General features: G+C 41.3%; 1 protein-coding gene, 2 non-coding genes and 1 pseudogene across 3 annotated transcripts in view; 2 read left to right on the forward strand and 2 right to left on the reverse strand.

Annotated features, from left to right (window-relative positions):
- The window catches only part of LOC135242400 (protein NLRC3-like), a 1894071-nt gene that overhangs the window by 217682 nt on the left and 1666635 nt on the right, over window positions 1-9754 (forward strand). The window lies entirely within an intron of this gene.
- Window positions 1-9754, forward strand: part of LOC135242431 (tripartite motif-containing protein 16-like) — an 86400-nt pseudogene that overhangs the window by 56839 nt on the left and 19807 nt on the right.
- Window positions 2254-2328, reverse strand: trnal-aag (transfer RNA leucine (anticodon AAG)). Its single transcript has one exon. It is a non-coding gene; the product is annotated as a tRNA-Leu (tRNA).
- trnal-uag (transfer RNA leucine (anticodon UAG)) lies at window positions 4537-4618 on the reverse strand. The gene has a single exon. It is a non-coding gene; the product is annotated as a tRNA-Leu (tRNA).

A 9754-nucleotide genomic window follows, 5' to 3' on the forward strand; every position in this document is an offset into this window, starting at 1 on the left:
AGTTCCTATAAGTCAAAATAGCCAACCAGTGTCTACCTCACTCACTCACCATCAAAAGCATCTTTGGAGTGCTGGGGGTGGGGGCCAGAGGAGGCCACAGCTGATTCTGGAGTAGCAGCACATAAAGGTTTATTTTTTCAATTTCATATTGCTTTTGTACACATTTATGGTTATGTTTTATGGGACAACTGATGAAGAACTAACCTACCTAGTCTTGGCATTAACATCTAAATTGGCTTATCAATGCCATAGCTCTAGGCAAACAGCTTCACTTTATTATTGTATGAGGAGGGCAAGCTGTAAGATTAGCCCCTGCTCAGCATTAACAAGACTCTTGTCAACAGGCTAATGTAGCAATTTAGTTTTAGTAAACACTCGTGTAAGAATGGAAAAATGTGTCCTGCTGCTACTGGATTTTTTTTGACAGCGTATCGTTTGGTGAATTATAACTTTACTGATCTTTTCTGCGGATGATATTTAGTGGATAATTTAGTAATGTCAGCCTTGTCAGGTGTTTATTTTACTCAGCTGATGGCACATAATTCTGTTAACGTAGTAACGTTAGTAGCTGGCTAAGCTGCAGGCAGCCACAGGGCGCCTATACAGCTAGCTTAATACTCTCACCTTTATTTGAAAAAAATGTGTTATATTCTGGGCTCCTGATCTGCTCCTGGACTCTCTTTCCTTCTTCTCCACTCTTTTTTGGCATCCTGATTTATGTTTCTGTTTCAACATTGCGCTTCTGTAACCTGCTGGCTGCTGCTGCAGTTCGGGAGCAATAATGTTACGCACAAAATCTCAAAAGAGGAGTGAACCATGGACCAAACCATTTTTTTAAAGGAGGGGGTTATTGCTCAGAAAATAGAAACTTCTTTCATCAATATTGCATGACTTTGTGGCTTTGTTTTAACTCTGATGCATTGGTATGAGTATTAGTTAGGCTTATGCGTAATAATTTAGTCATAGAAAGGGGGGCCTTCATACTAGGCTACTGGGGTTTTGTGCCCCCCCCCCAAGGGCTGTGGGCCCCTAGAATTGTCATCACCTTTCACCCCTAAAAGATGGCCCTGCACGAGAGGTGGCGCTGCTTTAACAAAATCCTTAAAATGTCTGCATGTCCGTTATGACAGAAATTCCAAATTGTGGTTAATAATGGCAGCGGAGGGGTTCAAACCCTCACAGGGGTGCAGGAGGACATTCTAAGTAGGGGGTGCTGCCAACCAAATGTAAAAGTGTGACGTCATTATCATTTAAAGAAAAATAAAAAATCAATTTACTACATTTTACAGAAAGTTGCTAAAAGATGACAGGCTGGTAGAAAGGAATACCTTCCAGAACAATTCTGCTAAAAAAAAAAAACATTGGTTGTCCAGGGCCAGGAATTGCTGTTTTCCGAGCACTTCACCCGGCTGTGATTTTCTGAGCGGTGCAAGTCGCTTCATTCCCATTTCCTTGCAGGCCATTTTTATGCTAAATCGAACTTGTGAATTGCAAGAACCAACACAAAATGCATGAACTGCAGTAGGCTCAGGGAATCCTCTCCAAGCACCTGTGGACAGCATCTTCTGGGCTGCAATACATTGTAAATGCACCATAGACTGTATAAAAAAAGGTTTATGTATTAAGTATAGTGTAAGGAAATGTAATCCTGCCAGAAACCTTTTCTTTTGAGAACACATTTACATAAGTAAATGGACCGATATTACAAAAGGGTGTGAATGGTGCAGTACTACGGTAGTTCTCGCTGGTCAGGCCAGTAGAGTGAAAAGGTGGTCATGCTGGTTGACTAGCTGACCATATGGGTTGAACAGCTGGTAGAACAACTACTTTGTTTTGTATGTATGAGTAACTTGGCATTTTTGTATGTTGAAAACATGTTTTATAGGAGATCAAGATTACAAAAGGGTGCGAATGGTGCAGCATTTTGACAAACAGAACATATAAAGCTCCATGATTCTTGATTTGAATCACTAATTAGTTTAACTGTGATCTCAATCTTAGCTGTATTTCCAGGTTGAGACAAAAGACGATGCTAGAAAGATGGACTGCCTGTAAAGAAATCGTAGCTGACGTGCGCTTTTGAGGGCTTGTCCAGGACTCAAACTAAGGCTCTCTATCCCCCAAAGCCGGAATCATCCACCAAGAGCATCAAGTTCATATTAGTATGGACGTATACTTTAACAAAATCCTTAAAAATTTTCAAGAATCTAGAGCATGTCTGTTATGACAGAAATTCCAAAGTGTGGTTAATAATGGCAGCGGAGGGATTCGAACCCTCGCCTCCGAAGAGCCTTAATCCAGCGCCTTGGACCGCTCGGCCACGCTACCTCCTGGGGGAAGCTTCCCACGTGTTTCTCATGTTACAGTTACAACATTGAAAAGAACATTTGCAGGAGAATGTATACACAGATCAGCCACAACATTAAAACCACCTACCTAATGTGTAGGTCCCCCTCCTGCTGCCAAAACAGCTCTGACCCGAGGAGTCCTCTGGTATATTTGAATTTCTGTATATATTTGTATCTACTGTATATCTGTATCTGATATTGTGTATCTACTGTAAATTTGTATCTGATTGTGTTACTTTGTTGTCTTAGATGCTGCAACAGTGCAAATTCACCCCAGGGATCAATAAAGTACACTACAACTATTACTACTTACTACATTAATGGTTTTTATTACATAAAAAATTTGAAATGGATAACATTTTTGGGAGTTATTACACTATTGGTAGTTTATTACATTATTAGTTGCTACAGGGCTATAAAAAGCTAAGATATTGTTAGAGAGTGAATTATCTCCACATGATTTTAAAAACTCTCCTTGGGTCAGAGCTGTTTCGGTGGCACGAGGGGGACCTACACAATATTAGGCAGGTGGTTTTAATGTTGTGGCTGATCGGTGTAAGATTTAGTGAAAATAGAAAGTTTGTCTTCAACTGCTTGTATTCCCTAAGCCCACACACATCCCACAGTGTCAATTTAACATAAGTAGGTACTGCAAAGAGATGGAATTGAAAAGCGACTTGCATTAATAAGGAATCAAAAAAAGATGTTTGGTAGGAAATTATGCAAACCACTACACAACCAATTGCCTTTAACATTGTGCTCCTATTCTCCTACTTGTGCTGCCACCAAATATTTGGGTTTATGGTCAGATTTTGTTGCAGGAACAGCACCCCGTGTACGTCCATCGTAATTGGAGCTTGATGCTCTGGGTGTATGATTCTGGCTTTGAGTGATAGAGAGCCTTAGTTTGAATCCTGGACAAGCCCTCAAATGCGCACGTCAGCTACGGTTTCTTTACAGGTGGTCCATTGTTCTAGCATCTTCTTTTGTCTCAACCTGGAAATACAGCAAGGATTGAGATCACAGTTAAATTAGTGATTCAACTCAAGAATCATGGAACTTTGTATGTTCTGTTTGTCCAAATACAACCATTCACACCTGTAGGAGCCATATTTGAATTTAAACAGAAAAGGGGGAATATCTATATATTTTGTTTATTATTATTGCAAGTTATGGACAGTATGATTGGCCTGTTTTGAGGACACTGTCATTGGTGCTTTTATTTTGAAGGCCTGATGCACTGACCGCACACGTGTGCAGGTTTTTTAGACAATCAGGGCATATCAGTGCAGGAAGCCAGCGATGTAGGTTGGAAGGCGCAGTTGCCAATCAGTTTTCAACCGCTTTACCGCTTTACTTTATTTGGATATTTTTGAGCGTCTCTTGTTTTGTACTTTGAATGCGAGGCACTGCTCTTTTGTTTTCCCTTTGATTGCATGGCGATACCGCCATTTTCTTTGAGTTTTTGATTATTTTGGAGTGAACTAACGAGCCAACACTGACGGTCCCGACTACCGAGCTCCTTCAACATCAACTCAAAACGAGGTATGCCCACCCTACTTTGTCAATAATTGATTGTTGAAAAAGCACGTATGAAACTATAAATCTGCGTCTATTGTGGCTATTAAAAATGGAACAAAGCCATTACAACACCCTTTTATAAAATTCATCCATTTACTTATGCAAATATGTACCTAAAATAAAAGGTTTCTGGTAGGATTATATTTCCTTAGTCAATACATAATACCTAAACCTTTTGAATACAATCTATGGTCCATTTACAATGCATTGCAGTTTAGAGGATGTTGTCCACAGGTGCTTGGAGAGGATTCCCTGGGCCTACTGCAGGTCACACATTTTGTGTTAATTCTTGAAAACCACAACATCAATTTAGCATAAAGATGGCCTGCAAGTAAATGAAAAAAACAAGTTCCATGCACAAGTCAGGGATCGGATGCCGGCTCAAGTTTGCTGTATGCAGCCACGCCTGCAACTACAAGGCCAATGCTTTCTTGTTGGAAATTTGTTCCGGAAGGTATTCCTTCACACCAGTTTTATTGGTTTTCATTCTGAATAACGTCACACTATGAGATCACGGTACTCGAACCGTGAAAAACACGCCGACAATTCAAATTGGGAAAGGTGAGGTTTCATGTTTTGCATTTTCATTTGATCCTTCATAAGAACATGGCAGCGGAGGGATTCAAACCCTCGCCTCCGAAGAAACTGGAGCCTAAATCCAGCGCCTTGGACCACTCGGCCACGCTACCTACAGGTTGAATCTTCCCACGTGTGTGTCATGTCACACCGGAATGTTCTAAGGCTGTTTGAGCACGCAGCCATGCACTCAGGGTCCTGCACAGGAACCTTCCTCCAGACTGTGTGCTGGAGTATTACAGGGCGAGAGCAGTGGCCAGGAGAGTTATCGAGGCACCAAACAGGAAGTGCTGGAGGCAGTACTGCTCTCAGATAGGCCAGGGCACACAGGCTGGGGAGGTGTGGGGTATGATTGGGAAAATTACAGGGCCACTCAAATCCCAGTTTTTGTGGATGGAGATTGTGTTGCCAGGTCTGGGAAAGAGAAGGCAAATTGTGGGGAGGACAGACTGAATCGCTGACGAGCTGTTCTGAGCCAGTGGGGGAATGTATGTGAGAAGCGGACGGAGTTTGATAGCGTTTCATAACAGCACAGGGGCTGGCGTGGTGGTGTCCCCTGTTCCTCCCTGGTTATTCCCACTGCCTGTGGTTGGCATGGGACTGCTAGAACTGTGCATCGGGTTGGGGAATCTATTAAAAAAATATTTTTTATTAGTTTCTGCCAGTTTATACAGACGGATCTAAGGAACAGTGAATGGTCACAGTGGGCCTGTTGTGGTGGTTCAGGAGTTTGGTGTGCGCCTGTCCTGGAGGACATATGATATCTCATAAAAAACACGTTTTCAACGTACAAAAATGGCAAGTTACTCAAAAGTATTGATATCAAAATAACGCCAAGTTACGGTACTACAAACAATATAGGCTATCTTGCCTCACCGAAATTACATAAGATGTATTTCAAAGCAATGCTACCCAATATTTCCTCAGTTCTTTCAAGTCACCTTTTCCCCAACGTTCATATACCAAAGAAAGTCCTCCATGACCTGAACAACAGGACTGTGCAGCGGGTAAGAGAGTGGTTTGGTCTGAGCACTCACACAACCCGTGACATCATTTTCCACAGCCAACGGGAGGGAGGATTCGGGGTACCGAACTTTGAATGGGCATATATGTCTACAAGACTCGCTCATTTACTAAATATGCTCAACAGTGATGACAGAACAGTCAGGGAGCTCGCCAGAGCCTCTTTCCTCCTTGATCTAGAAAAATGCAAGGTCCCACGAGCGAATGAGCCGTCATCCAGCTTCCAAGGATTTAAGAGAATACCTAGTGGAAAACTGGATACCAACGCAGCCGGTTTTGGTGTTAATTCAGACTGGCCAGACCTGAACGATCTATGCAACTGGACTGGTGTTTCTGCTGGATGGAAAGGAGCTGACTCTGAGGCCGGGAACGTTTCTAGTGATTACCGACCCGACAATCTCCGTGAGCGCTACAGTGAGACGCGATGGAATTACAAGCGCGCTCCCCATCAATGGCGCGCGAGCTCATTTGCTAGCGCTTAATCAGCAGCGGCAGCAGCAGCACTGGATGGGACTCCGGCTACAAGGGAAGCTTGCTTGCCTCCCGTCAGCGGATCATACTGTGTCGCATACAGTTTTTAAAAATGCAGCGACTGATGAGGAAATCCTCATCTTCACTGTAAAAGCACGCCTCCAAGTGTTACCAACCAAACTCAATTTATCCATTTGGTATCCTAATAGCCACGACCCTTACTGTTTACATCATGGACATCAACAGGTTGTCGAATCAATGTCATATACACTAAATGGTTGTTTCTGCTATAAAGGGCTGTTCATAGCCAGACACGATTGAATTGTTAATATTATAAAGGGATGGAGTATAAAACTGAGGCAACCTGCTTATAAAATCCATTTTTCATGAAAAGCAACAAACTCACAAATGAAGACAAAAATGGTTGTTGACCTTCAAAAATAAGGAAATGGATCAAAAACTAAACTAACTAAGAAATATATGACTTACTACTGTGAGTTACTACCAAATATTTGTAATTTTAAAACCACTGGAGTAGCGTCAAACCTGTCCAGTAGAGGGCGCTAGTGTATCTTAGCCCCGTGCAGAGTGGTAGATGGTTCAGGGAGCAAAGAAAAATCCAGTGGATACAGTTGGAGAATTACAGAACTTGGTTGCATCAGGGGGTCACCAAGTTTCCAAATATACAATTAATTGCTATATTAGATGCTCCAAAATTAGATGCTACCTCCATGCCAAAAGGCTACTTGGAGTGGTTTCAGGAAAAATGTTTTTACTGGGAGCAATCAACAGTTTCAAGAATCTAAATAGTCTCCTTTGTCTCATCTACTGTGGTCCGGAGAGATGACATTAGAGCTCTTTGGCCAAGCATAGCTGTTATTTCATGTGTGGCCTTTCTGTTAGCTTGAACTAGTCTGTCCATTCTCCTCTGATCTTTCATTAACAAGGTGTTTTTTTTTTGTTTTGTTTATCACGCCATTCTCTGTAAACTCTATAGACTGTAGTGCATGAAAATACCAGGGGGGCAGCTGTTTCTGTGATGCGGGAACCACCGCATCTGGCACAGTCAAAGTTGCTTAGATCACACATCTTGCCATTCTAATAGATAAGGAGATGGCCTTGTAACCTATAGGTCAAGGTTCAATTCCCAAGTAGGACACTGCTTAATTTTCCTGTTGAACTCAATGGAAAAAATATTCAGGAAAAACAATGATTGTAGTATCTACTGCCTATCTGGCAGCAGCACGGTGGTTTGAGGCTCATTTGATACCTTGGACCCTTGATGACTTAAAGCCTTTTAGCCAACAAATGTGTTCCATACTGCATCAGCATAATTTACAGCTGAATCTAGTCCCACCCCCCAATTACCATAGAGATCCATTCAAATGCATATAATTTTTGTATCGCTTGTAGGACAACCTGAAAATAAGATATCCAGACTCTGATGAAGTTGATATGTCACAGACATCAGGAAGTCATGGCATGCAAATGATATGCAACCAAATACAAAACATGACTCTTTTATTTGACATTATGTTAATTTGTCAAGTGAATTTCCCTGTTTCTAGCTTTTCCCCAAACAGTTCACTGCAGCAAAAGTAAACGAGCAAATGGTGGCACAGGAGGTCTTAGGAGTGCATTTGTTTAATTCTTGCTAATTTTCTGACCAATGATTTGTTGTAAAGACCATTAAAAGCTTAATTTTTTGCCATTCTGGGCTTGGCTTTTGCCCAGGAGTGTACATATAGCTAGCGTACCACACGTGCATATTAATTCATTTTGCATACAACAAGTAGTTAAAATTAAAATCTAATAAACACATCTCAAGAAATAAAAGAATATAGCTAGTAGTAGCAAATACAATCAACATTTAATCCACAGCCAAATTAGTTGTGCGCTTCATTCATTTTCAGTAGCGAAATAGCTACCAGTCACACCAGTGCCAAACCTAATGATAAACACTACATACGTTACGTAAATCATTGACCGCAAATAGTAACATATAATGAACAACAAACATATTATCTTTATACAGCTTTATACAGCTGGATATATACTGAAGCAATGCTGGTTAAGTCCCTTGCTCAAGGCTACAATGGCAGTTTTCCACCCTAGAATCAAACCTGTGATCTTTAGGCTATAAGACCAGTTCCTTACCCATTATACTACATTGTTCATTGCACCATTGCACCTCTAGAGACTGTATTGCATGAAGATCCCAGGAGGACAGCTGTTTCTGTGATGCTGGAACCACCACGTCTGGCACCAACAATCATGCCACAGTCAAAGTTGCTTAGATCAATGTTTCTCAACCCTGGTCCTGGGGACCCACTGCCCTGCATGTTTTAGATGTTTCCCTGCTCCAACACACCTGATTCAAATGAATGGGTCGTTATCAGGCTTCTGCAGAGTCATGGGTTCGAATCCGGGGCCTTTCTTTGTGGAGTTTGTGTGTCCGCACGATTTCCTCCAGGTTTCCTCCCACAGTACTAAGACATAAGCGTAAGGTTAATTGGACAGTTTAAATTACGCCTAGACAACCTGTCCAGGGTGTATTCCTGCCTTTGCCCAATGCATACTGGGGTAGGCTCCAGCACCGCCCGCAACCCTGACCAGGAATAAGCGGGTATAGATAATGGGCGGATGGAACACGGTGGATTTTTGGAAATGACTGTTGGATAAATAACATTGCAGTACCTTTGAACCGCCACTAGATTATACAGGAAGTTATTTTTCTTGCCCCAATACACAAGACACAAACAGAAAATGCATTAAATGGAAATCCAACCCCCCCAAACCTTATGAGGAGTGAAATAACAGATAAGACAGACTATCAGACAACCAACTATATTTGATATATATTTTGAGACAGAAAAAATTAAAATAAAACTTCAAAATATGGGAATAGGTTTAAGAAAGTAAAGGCAAAATCTGATCATGATAACAGTGGATAATAATAATCACAATAATAAAATAAAAATAAAATAACTGTAATAAGTAATTGTGTTCATAGGGCGAAAAAATCTAAATTATTGTAAACCAAGGTGGACTTATAAATCTGACAATGGTGAGTGGTTGCTTATCTATGTGGTTTTGTGTGTGTGAGTCGGTGTTTATCTATGTGGTTTTGTGTGTGAGTGGGTGTTTATCTATGTGGTTGTGTGTGTGTGAGTGGGTGCTTATCTATGTGGTTTTGTGTGTGTGTGAGTGGGTGCTTATCTGTGTGGCTGTATGTGTGTGAGTGGGTGATTATCTATGTGGTTGTGTGTGTGTGTGTGTGTGTGTGTGTGAGTGGGTGCTTATCTATTTGGTTTTGTGTGTATGAGTGGGTGCTTATCTGTGTGGTTTTGTGTGTGTGTGTGAGAGGGTGAACAATGTGCTGAATACAGAGGTGCCAATAATTGTGACACCAAATGTCTGGAAATATATAATCTGAGACATGTGTAGCTTTGGTTTAATCAATTTAATCATTAATAAAATGTATTCCACATGCTGGACTATCGGTATATAGCTTAGCACTGGCATTTAAATTATACAGCCATTCATCATTATGAAGGGGGCCAAAAATTTTGGTGGTGACTGATTAATTCATGTTTATGGCCCATTTAAAATCCAGATTTCTTTCTGTCAACACAACGCTATATTGTGTATGTGTGTATGAGTGTGTGTATGTGTGCTCACTGTGTTCTCATTTTGTGTTTTTACAGGTTGGCTAATTTGGGTCAGAACCCATTTCTGGTCTAATCTGTTCTGAT

This window comes from Anguilla rostrata, chromosome 16, assembly GCF_018555375.3.
Source record: "Anguilla rostrata isolate EN2019 chromosome 16, ASM1855537v3, whole genome shotgun sequence".
Taxonomy (NCBI): domain Eukaryota; kingdom Metazoa; phylum Chordata; class Actinopteri; order Anguilliformes; family Anguillidae; genus Anguilla; species Anguilla rostrata.